At 38.8% G+C, this 11,085-nt stretch overlaps 1 protein-coding gene across 1 annotated transcript in view; it reads right to left on the minus strand.

The window, feature by feature from the left end:
- Positions 1-5,766, minus strand: part of MMEL1 (membrane metalloendopeptidase like 1) — a 450,309-nt gene extending 444,543 nt beyond the window's left edge. The window contains exon 1 of the mRNA XM_075329400.1: positions 5,402-5,766. The gene's annotated coding sequence lies outside the window, so the exon portion shown is untranslated. The remainder of the gene's footprint in view (positions 1-5,401) is intronic.
- Positions 5,767-11,085: the final 5,319 nt, after the last annotated feature.

The following is an 11,085-nucleotide window of genomic DNA, read 5'->3' on the forward strand; positions in this document are numbered from 1 at the left end:
GTGCTACAGAAAGTCAAATATAAGTTAACTGTGGCCTGGCATAAATTATGCTACATTTTTCAGGCCCCTTTCAATTGAAAGGAAAATGCTGTTAAAATGGTATCTAATCTACTGGCAGGGTGTTATTGAGCACAAGAAGCTGATCACATTAATAGATTATATTTATAGGATATGATTGAGTAAATCTTGCATTTTATTAAGTGAAATCCCTGGTGTTTGCATGTATTTGAGTTCAGTAGGTGGTCATAGTCAGTGATTGAGAATCTTCCCTGTATCACTGTGCATGGAGAGAGAGCTGTCAGTCACTAGTAGGACCGCCCACTGGACTCATACATGAATAACATACAAGTTATATTGAATCTTTTCCAACAAACCTACATATAATTCTGCTCAGCTTCTCCTCTATACTGTGCTGTCCACATATCAGACTGTATATACAATTAGGTCCAGAAATATTTGGACAGTGACACAAGTTTTGTTATTTTAGCTGTTTACAAAAACATGTTCAGAAATACAATTATATATATAATATGGGCTGAAAGTGCACACTCCCAGCTGCAATATGAGAGTTTTCACATCCAAATCGGAGAAAGGGTTTAGGAATCATAGCTCTGTAATGCATAGCCTCCTCTTTTTCAAGGGACCAAAAGTAATTGGACAAGGGACTCTAAGGGCTGCAATTAACTCTGAAGGCGTCTCCCTCATTAACCTGTAATTAATGAAGTAGTTAAAAGGTCTGGGGTTGATTACAGGTGTGTGGTTTTGCATTTGGAAGCTGTTGCTGTGACCAGACAACATGCGGTCTAAGGAACTCTCAATTGAGGTGAAGCAGAACATCCTGAGGCTGAAAAAAAAGAAAAAATCCATCAGAGAGATAGCAGACATGCTTGGAGTAGCAAAATCAACAGTCGGGTACATTCTGAGAAAAAAGGAATTGACTGGTGAGCTTGGGAACTCAAAAAGGCCTGGGCGTCCACGGATGACAACAGTGGTGGATGATCGACGCATACTTTCTTTGGTGAAGAAGAACCTGTTCACAACATCAACTGATGTCCAGAACACTCTCAGTGAAGTAGGTGTATCTGTCTCTAAGTCAACAGTAAAGAGAAGACTCCATGAAAGTAAATACAAAGGGTTCACATCTAGATGCAAACCATTCATCAATTCCAAAAATAGACAGGCCAGAGTTAAATTTGCTGAAAAACACCTCATGAAGCCAGCTCAGTTCTGGAAAAGTATTCTATGGACAGATGAGACAAAGATCAACCTGTACCAGAATGATGGGAAGAAAAAAGTTTGGAGAAGAAAGGGAACGGCACATGATCCAAGGCACACCACATCCTCTGTAAAACATGGTGGAGGCAACGTGATGGCATGGGCATGCATGGCTTTCAATGGCACTGGGTCACTTGTGTTTATTGATGACATAACAGCAGACAAGAGTAGCCGGATGAATTCTGAAGTGTACCGGGATATACTTTCAGCCCAGATTCAGCCAAATGCCGCAAAGTTGATCGGACGGCGCTTCATAGTACAGATGGACAATGACCCCAAGCATGCAGCCAAAGCTACCCAGGAGTTCATGAGTGCAAAAAAGTGGAACATTCTGCAATGGCCAAGTCAATCACCAGATCTTAACCCAATTGAGCATGCATTTCACTTGCTCAAATCCAGACTTAAGACGGAAAGACCCACAAACAAGCAAGACCTGAAGGCTGCGGCTGTAAAGGCCTGGCAAAGCATTAAGAAGGAGGAAACCCAGCGTTTGGTGATGTCCATGGGTTCCAGACTTAAGGCAGTGATTGCCTCCAAAGGATTCGCAACAAAATATTGAAAATAAAAATATTTTGTTTGGGTTTGGTTTATTTGTCCAATTACTTTTGACCTCCTAAAATGTGGAGTGTTTGTAAAGAAATGTGTACAATTCCTACAATTTCTATCAGATATTTTTGTTCAAACCTTCAAATTAAATGTTACAATCTGCACTTGAATTCTGTTGTAGAGGTTTCATTTCAAATCCAATGTGGTGGCATGCAGAGCCCAACTCGCGAAAATTGTGTCACTGTCCAAATATTTCTGGACCTAACTGTACAACATGACAAGTTCCCTTTAAGCCCCAACCACTTTTCAGAAAAATAGTGAGAACTGTTATTATTACAAAAAAAGTGACATTTCCATAAATTAGACATGCTTATTTCTTTTCAGGTATAACTCTTATTAAATTCTCTTCCCCCTCAGTATTTGAAAAGTTTCTTAAGTTCTTATGTAAATTACTGCAACAAGTGGATTCTGTTTTAGGACACCTGAAAAATTACCAACCTTTTGATTCTTACAGATCAATCATTTTGTGTTTAATTCTTGCTGCATTTTTTTTATTATTTAAATATTAAAAAATATATATTTTATGGTCATGCTTATAACAAATGCCACATAACACAGATATACAGTGGAAACCAGAAGTTTACATACATTATCTAAAAAGACACATCTGCATGTTTTTCTCACAATCTGACATGAAATCAGAATAAACCTTACCCGTTTTAGGTCAATTAGGAACAAAAATTATTTATATTTGCCAAATCTCAGAATAATTAAAGAGAGATAATGTTTTAAGGCATCTTTATTACTTTCTGTAGAGTCAAAAGTTTACATACACTTAGTACTATACCTTTAAAGAATATGGGACAGCCCATATGATGATGTCATGTCTTTGGAAAGTTACAATAGGTTTATTGGCAACATCTGAGTTAATTAGAGACACACCTGTAGATGTATTTTAATGCACACCTGAAACACACTGCTTCTTTGCGTAGCATCATGGGAAAGTCAAAAGAAATCAGCCAAGATCTCAGGAAGAGACTTGTGGACTTGCACAAATCTGGTTCATTCTTGGGTGCAATTTCTAGATACCTGAAGTTGCCTTGTTTGTCTGTACAAATAATTATACATAAGTACATACAAGATGGGAGTGTCCAGCCATTATACCGCTCAGGAAGCAGATGGGTTCTGTATACCAGCGATGATTGTGCTTTGTTCAGACATGTGCATATCAACCCAAGAACAAAAGCAAAAACCTTGTGAAGATGCTGGTGGAAGCTGGTAGAATTGTGTCATTATCCACAAATAAACGAGTACTGTCTCATCATGGGCTGAAAGGCCACTCTGCCAGAAAGAAGCCCCTACTCCAAAAGAAACATTAAAAGCCAGAGTAATGTTTAAAAGTGCACACACGAATAAAGACCTTAATTTTTGGAGACATACCCTGAGGTCTGACAAAACTAAAATTGAACTGTTTGGCCGTAATGACCATTGTTATGTTTGGAGGAAAAAGGGAGAAGCTTTGAAGCCTAAGAACATCATTCCAACTGTGAAACACGGGGGTGGCAGCATCATGTTGTGTGGCTGTTTCGCTGCAGGAGGGACTGGGGCACTTCACAGAATAGATGGCATCATGAGGAAAGAAGATTATGTGGCAATACTGAAGCAACATCTCAAGACATCAGCCAGAAATTTAAAGCTTGAGGGGGAAATGGGTCTTCCAAATAGACAATGACCCAAAGCATACTGCCAAACTGGTTACAAAGTGGCTTAAGAATAACAAAGTCAATGTTTTGGAGTGGCCATCACATAGCCCTGATCTGAATCCTATTGAAAATGTATGGGCAAAGCTGAAAAGGCCAATGCGAGCAAGGCGACTTGTAAACATGTCTCAGTTACACCAGTTCTGTCACGAGGAATGGGCCCAAATTTCTACCAGCTATTGTGAGAAGCTTGTGAAAGGAAATCTAAAACATTTCATCCAAGTCATACAGTGTAAGGGCAATGGCACCAAATACTAATGAAATGTATGTAAACTTTTGACTTTTTCACTAATGGAAATGCCTTAAAACATTCTCTCTCTCATTACTCTGGTATTTGGCAAATAGAAATAAGTTTTGGTTTCTAATTGATCTAGAAAGGATTATTCTAATTTCATGTCAGATAGTGAGAAAACCCTGCAGATGTGTCTTTATAGAGAGTGGAGGGAAACTTCTGGTTCAACTGTATATACCTTGATTGATGAAAACCTAAGGAGAGGTGGATTCTAGTATTCACAATCAGATGTATCTGAAAAACTGTAGCAACACATATAATAAGATGTCTGGAGAAAATACATAATTAAATACAAAATGAATTTATGTACTATTAATAAACATTTACAGAATTATGATAAAATGTTCTTTCCTACAATATTCTTATTTGACAGCAACTTAGAAAGGAAATGTATATATAATGCAATCAAATTGTTAAGTACATACATTTTTAATAAGAATGCCTTAATCCATTGTAACATCTGCATAATCACAATTTTACTACTTTTAAGCCTCACAATTACCCAGCTGCAAAGTTAAAATTCATGAAAACTTTAAATGGGTCATAAAAACAATCACAAAATGAAGCATGTGGACAAATAAATAATTTAGTTGTTTTTTTTATACTCTAAACTGTAAAAAAGTAAATAAAAAAATGTTTGCACTTTTTAATTACAACATGCTATAAAAAAATAAAATATCTACAAATCAATGAAATCTTAATATAAGAATGTAATGGAAATTAAAAATGTTATTTTGTAAATAAAAATATAATTACATTAAAATAAATACATACAAATATATATATACATATATATATATATATATATATATAGACACAGAAATGATTAAATAACTTAAAAAGTAGAAAAATATATGCAGAAATGATTGAATAAAATGAAAAAGAAAATATATATATATATATATATATATATATATATATATATATAAAATGTTAAATAAAGTAACAAGGTAACAAGGAAAAATATATATGTACAAAAATTATATATATTTTTTCTTTTTTATTTTATTTGACAACTTCTGTACAAGTATTGTCATTTTTATTTTAACTATTCCTCTATCTACATTTTTCTTTTTTAATTATATATATATATATATATATATATATATATATATATATATAAATGATTAAAAAATAAAAATGTAGATAGAGGAATGGTTAAATAAAATAAAAATGAAAATACATGTACAGAAATTGTTAAATAAAATAAAAAAAATAAATAAATATATATATATCTATATATATTATATATATATATATATATATATATATATATATATATATATATATATATATATATATATATATATACATACATATATGTGTATATATTATATATAACTGATTAAAAAAAAGCAAAAATATGTATAGAGAAATGATTAAATAAAAAAGAAAATATATGTACAAAAATTATAAAATAAAATAAAAAGGAAAAACACTGTTAAGTCCGTTCTTTACGCAGACCCTCATATGCACCCTCCGATGAATATACAATCTCAGCATGATGTTCTAATTATTCCCATCTCACCTGTATAAATGTGAAGAATTTCTCTGCAGTCACCGGCAAGTACTGAGCGGATGTGCAAAAATTCACCTGTGATCTTTACATGTTCTGCTGGAACCAATGGCTGATCTGTACAGCAGCTTATGAGAAATTGCTTTACCCAGCAAGATGATTTTCCACAAAGTGCTCAGACTATAAACCTTCCTATTCACTCTCTAGATTTTTTTGTCCGTTCTTGGTCTTGCAATCTCATCACACTCAGGTGTCTGCGATCACCCAATGAATCGTCAGCACTGGTAATACACAACCAAGGTTATCGTTACATTAACTCCCGCTGATCCAATACAGCTCTCACCATTGCCTGCCGTTATATACCTAGGCTGTATCAGATCCAGAGTAGCTCTGCTGCTGGCAACAAGACAGGATTTGCTGTATGGATTATTAATTAACATCTTTCCCGTCATGCCGCAGGATGGGGCACAGTTTTCATAATCCCTTTACCCTTAAAGGGGAGTCCTCCTGTGCTTTTTGAGTGGGGAAAGGGAAGTGACAACCTCTCGACACATATTTTCAAATCTAAACTGGTTGTCTCTATATAGGACAAAAAAGACCATGGAAACTAACCTTAGCCACATTGTTACATATGATCGTCATTAAAAAAGGACAAGTAGGTGCTGAGATCAGACTCATTCTACAGTTAGGTGTTCATGTGACTATGCCAAACAATTTCTCCTCGCTATGGTCTATATACGGTAGGTATTGTGGGGTGATATCATAGGTGTAGAAATAGGCAAGGAGAAAACTCAAAGTTCCTGGTCCCTAGTACAAAAGTGAAAACAGAGCCCTTCGCCCAACATGTGCCATAATGTAGCTGTCTTCCTAAGGGCTTTTCAGTCTTGTCAGACACCAGGGTTTGAATGCAACTCATATTTATAGCTACATTCCTAGGAACAAATATAGCTTATATAATACTACTAGCTGTAGGACCTGGCGCTACCCAGGATAGTAACTAAGTGTCTCTCTCTGTCTTGCACTCTCCCATTCTTGCACTCTCCCACTCGCCCCCTCTCCCTCCCTCCCTCTCTGTCTGTCTCCCTCTCTCTGTCTCCCTCTCTCTGTCTCCCTCTCGGTCTGTCTCTTTCCATGTCTGTCTCTCTTTGTCTCCCCCTCTCTGTTTCCCTCTCTAGCTCTGTCTTTCTGTCTCTTTTTCTGTCTCTTTCTGTGTCTCTATCTGTCTCTCTTTTTGTATCTCTGTCTATCTCTCTCTCTCCCTCTGTCTGTCTCTCTGTCTCTTTTTCTGCCTCTCTCTGTTTGTCCCTATCTCTGTCTGTCTCTCTGTCTATCTCTCTCTGTCCATCTCTTTATCCCTCTCTCCACTAAAATCATATTAACTCACACATAAGCTGTCATATACTAAGAATGTCCTTTGTTGCCTACAGCAACCAATCAGAGCTCCTATTAATGAGCTGTAGCAAAATAGAAGCAGAGCAGTGATTGGTTGTTATAGGCCGCCTGAAAAATATCCAGAGTAACTGTGAAAACAGCGAATATATTACCTCAAACATCCCAAAAATGTCTGTGTGTGTGTCTCTTTCTCTGTATATGAAATAGAAAGCTTTGGTCTTTTAGAGCGCTAATAAAGCGGCTGCCAGGGGTTTATATGAATAAACTTTAACGTCGGGCTCCTGTTAACACTACGCGTTTCAGCAATCCACTGTTGCGTTCATCAGGTATATTTATATGTCTCTTTCTGTATGTGTCTATTTCTGTGTGTGTTCCTTTCTGTGTGTCTCTTTCTGTGTATGGGTCTCTTTCTGTGTGTTTCTTTCTTTGTGTCTCTTTCTGTGTGTGTCTCTTTCGGGGTGTGTGTCCTTTTCTGTATGTGTGTCTCTTTCGGTGTGTGTGTGGGTGTGTGGCTTTGTGTGTGTGTCTCTCTCTCTGTGTCTCTGTGTGTGTTTCTTGCGGTGTGTCTCTTTCTGTGTGTGTCTCTTTCGGTGTGTCATTTTCTGTGTGTGTGTCTCTTTTGGTGTGTGTCTCTTTCGGTGTGTGTCTTTGTGTGTGTCTCTCTCTGTGTGTGTCCCTCTGTGTGTGTGTTTCTTGTGGTGTATGTGTCTCTTTCTGTCTGTGTGTCTCTTACTGTGTAGAAAAAGAAAAAGGGCCAGCTTACCAGTAGTAGAGATCCCTCATGTAGCGTTTATGTCCTGTGGAACCGCATGTAGCAGAGTGGATACCCTTCCAGGACAAAATAGTCAAACAGTTTAAAAAAAAAGTCCAGCAAATCCAAGTGGACAAAAAAGTTTTTTCTTATAAAAAAATTAAAAATTATATTTGTTAATTTGATTAAAAAGCACTACATTTAAATGGATGGTAGAATGGCTGGTAGAACACTAGCAGATACACACCATGATAAAGGTGTAGCATATCGATGAAATACAGTGTGGGATACCCTGTTAGTTTTTTACCTTGCTTTTTAATCAAATTAACAAATAAAATTTAGAATTTTTTGTAAGAAAAAACTTTTTTGTCCACTTGGATTTGCTTGAATTTTTTAAACTGTTTCTTTCTGTGTGTGTGTCTTTTTTGGTGTGTATGTCTCTTACGGTGTGTGTGTCACTTTCGGTGTGTGTCTCTATGTGTGTATCTGTTTGTGTGTGTCTCTTTCAGTGTATGTGTATCTTTCTGTGTGTGTCTCTTTTTGTGTATGTGTATCTTTCTGTCTCTTTCTGTATGTCTACATCTGAAATTGTATCCGGTCTATTTGACAGGACCAGATCTAGCAAATTATTTCCCCTTGTTGGTTCATCTACCATCTGGGAAAGGTAATTGTCTTGAATTGTAGATAAGAACTTGCATCTTTTAGCAGATCCCGAAGATTCTATGTTCCACTAAATGTCTGGATAGTTGTTATTCCCCATAATAAGGACCTGATTATTATTATTAGCTGCCTTTTCAATTTGTTGCAGCATTCCACCCTCTACCTGTTCAGGGATGTTAAGAGGCTTATACCAAACTCCAATTAGCAGTTTTCCGTTATTCCCTCCCCATGTATATTTACCCATACTGTCTCTACATTGTTGCAGCTCCCCCAATGTCATCTTTAAACACAGATTTTAAGTTAGATTTAATAAATATACACACCTTCCCTCCTTTTTTTTGTCTTTCCTGTCATTCCTGAATGTAGTATAACCCTCTACATTTGTCACTCAGTCATGGCTCTCATCCACCCAGGTTTCCGTAATGCCCACCACATCATAATCCATGGTTGACATAACAGTCTCTAATTCATTCATTTTGTTTGGAAGACTTCTTGCACTTGCCAGTAGACATTTAATACTATTTCCACATTCCTTACTCCTTGACACCTTACTTTCCTTGCATGTCCCTATCCCTCTAAATCTTCATTGACCCCTACCATCTCCCTGTCTCTACCTGCTCTATCTATCCTCGTATTTGTGCCACTAGCCTCCCTCCCCAGTTCCTAGTTTAAAAGCTCCTCCATCCGTCTGCATCCTCCCCACTGAGGTGTAGCCCGTCCCTACCATAGAGCCTGTAGCCGACTGAGAAGTCATCCCAGTTCTCCATGAACCCAAACCCTTCCTTCCTGCATCAATTTCTAAGCAACATATTTATCTCCCTAAGCTCCCGCTGTCTTTCTAGTGACGCTCGTGGCACCAGTAGTATTTCTGAAAACACCATGTTGGCGGTCCTGGACTTCAGCTTCTCTCCTAGTTCCCTGTAATCATTTTTAAGGACCTTCCTCCTGCCTCTAACTTTGTCATTAGTACCAATGTGCACCATTACTGCTTGGTTTTCCCCAGCCCCACCCAGCAATTGCTCTATCAAATCCACAATATTGTGAACCCGAGCACCGGGCAGACAACACATTGTTAAGCATTCACGGTCTCGGTGACAGATGACCCTATCTGTCCACCTAATTATAGAGTCCCCTACCACCAACATCTGTCTGTCCTTTGCTGCAGTCCTATTTCCCTCCTTCCTACAGCAGTTGTTTTCTGATTGCTAGGAGCAACGTCCTGCTGTGGTTATCCTAGTCCTGGGCCTGCATTAATAATATCAGCCAAGCAGGCATATTTACAAAGTTGTGCCAGATTTTGATTAGGCTCCCTGACACTTTTCCTGCTACCTTGTCTTCTAACTGTACCCAGCTACCTACCTCTGGGTCCTGACCTTCCCCACCTCCACCTGCCTCCATATCACTGGCCCCAGCCAGAGCCACTCAGTGAGCTCTAAACTCCTCTCCAGGTTTGCAATATCTCAGAAAATTAGAATAATTACCACAAAACATCTGCAATGGCTTCCTAAGTGTTTAAATGGTCCATTAGTCTGGTTCAGTAGGCCACATAATCATGGGAAAGACTGCTGACTTGTCAGATGTCTAAAAGGCAGTCATTAAGGCTGCACATCAAACTTAGATAATAGTATAATGCCTCAAGCATATGGAAAAATATTGGAAAATACAATGAAAAATGCTACTTGCTAACTTGAACATGTGAATAATGAATTGCATACCTGCCATGAATATTAGGAAAAAGGAGATATTTAGCAATCGCATTGATCAATGTAACTGAGCCCCAAAACCTCGTCAAGGTATATCTCTATATTGGGGTCCCTAGCTCTGTGACCCTAACTGTGTGTCATCTCATTGCAATTAAAAACTGCTGTGGGTGGAGAGGGGTAACCAAGGACTTTCTTATATAGGAGATGGAAAAAAACATGGCCGAAAGGGGCGGAGCTGTGTTCACATTCAGAAAAAAAAACTACATATAACTGAATAGGATAACTGAAGTGAGCACTAATATATATATTCTGAGTGCAAGCCAAAAAATACATACTATATAAGGATAAGGCTGCACATCAAACTTAGATAATAGTATAATGCCTCAAGCATATGGAAAAATATTGGAAAATACAATGAAAAATGCTACTTGCTAACTTGAACATGTGAATAATGAATTGCATAGTTGTTTTTTTTTCTGAATGTGAACATGTGACGCCCTGGGCAAGCCAGGGGTCACAGGTCATCACACCACCACACCCTACATCCCAGTTAGGAACACCAAAGCTAACCAGAAATCCTTGTTGCCTTCCTCCAGAGGCTGATGTTCACACCAGGGGGTGGGCCAGGCGGTTGGCTCCGCCCACCGAGGAGGACACAGCTCTGGATGCGGGAGAAACCAGGCAGTCCAGTGAGGGACATGAAGGAGTAAACAACGGAGTTTAGCCCAGGCAGGGCTGAGTGACGAGTAAACAAGTAGAAGTGAAGGAAGTAAAGTGGTAAAGGAGGAAAGTAAGAGTGGTGACAGAAAGAAAGCCTGAAGTAGTCCAGCTGTGTGCAGGACAGGGTCAGCAAGGTCAGCAACGACGGTGACTGTCCAGAGGGGTGACTGTTCGGGAGTTCCTGGAAGGACCGCGGACGGGTAGTGACCCGGCGGTCTGGAGCAGCGTGCAAAGGACAGTCAGCACCAGGGCAGGGGCCTCTCGGACCCCGGCAAGGCTAGGAGTCGCCATAATTTGCCGAATCCGTCAGTGAAGGGGACGTAGATCCCCCAACAACCAAGTCCCGATTGAAGGCAACAGTCCAACCAGTAAGGAGGAACACCGCCACCGCCAAGGCACCAGTTTCTCAGTGCCAGCGTCTGCGGGCAAAGTAGAGCTCCTCCGGTCCAGCTTGAAGCCGGGGAGCGGGT

This window comes from Anomaloglossus baeobatrachus, chromosome 11 (genome assembly GCF_048569485.1).
Source record: "Anomaloglossus baeobatrachus isolate aAnoBae1 chromosome 11, aAnoBae1.hap1, whole genome shotgun sequence".
NCBI classification, from domain to species: Eukaryota; Metazoa; Chordata; class Amphibia; order Anura; family Aromobatidae; genus Anomaloglossus; species Anomaloglossus baeobatrachus.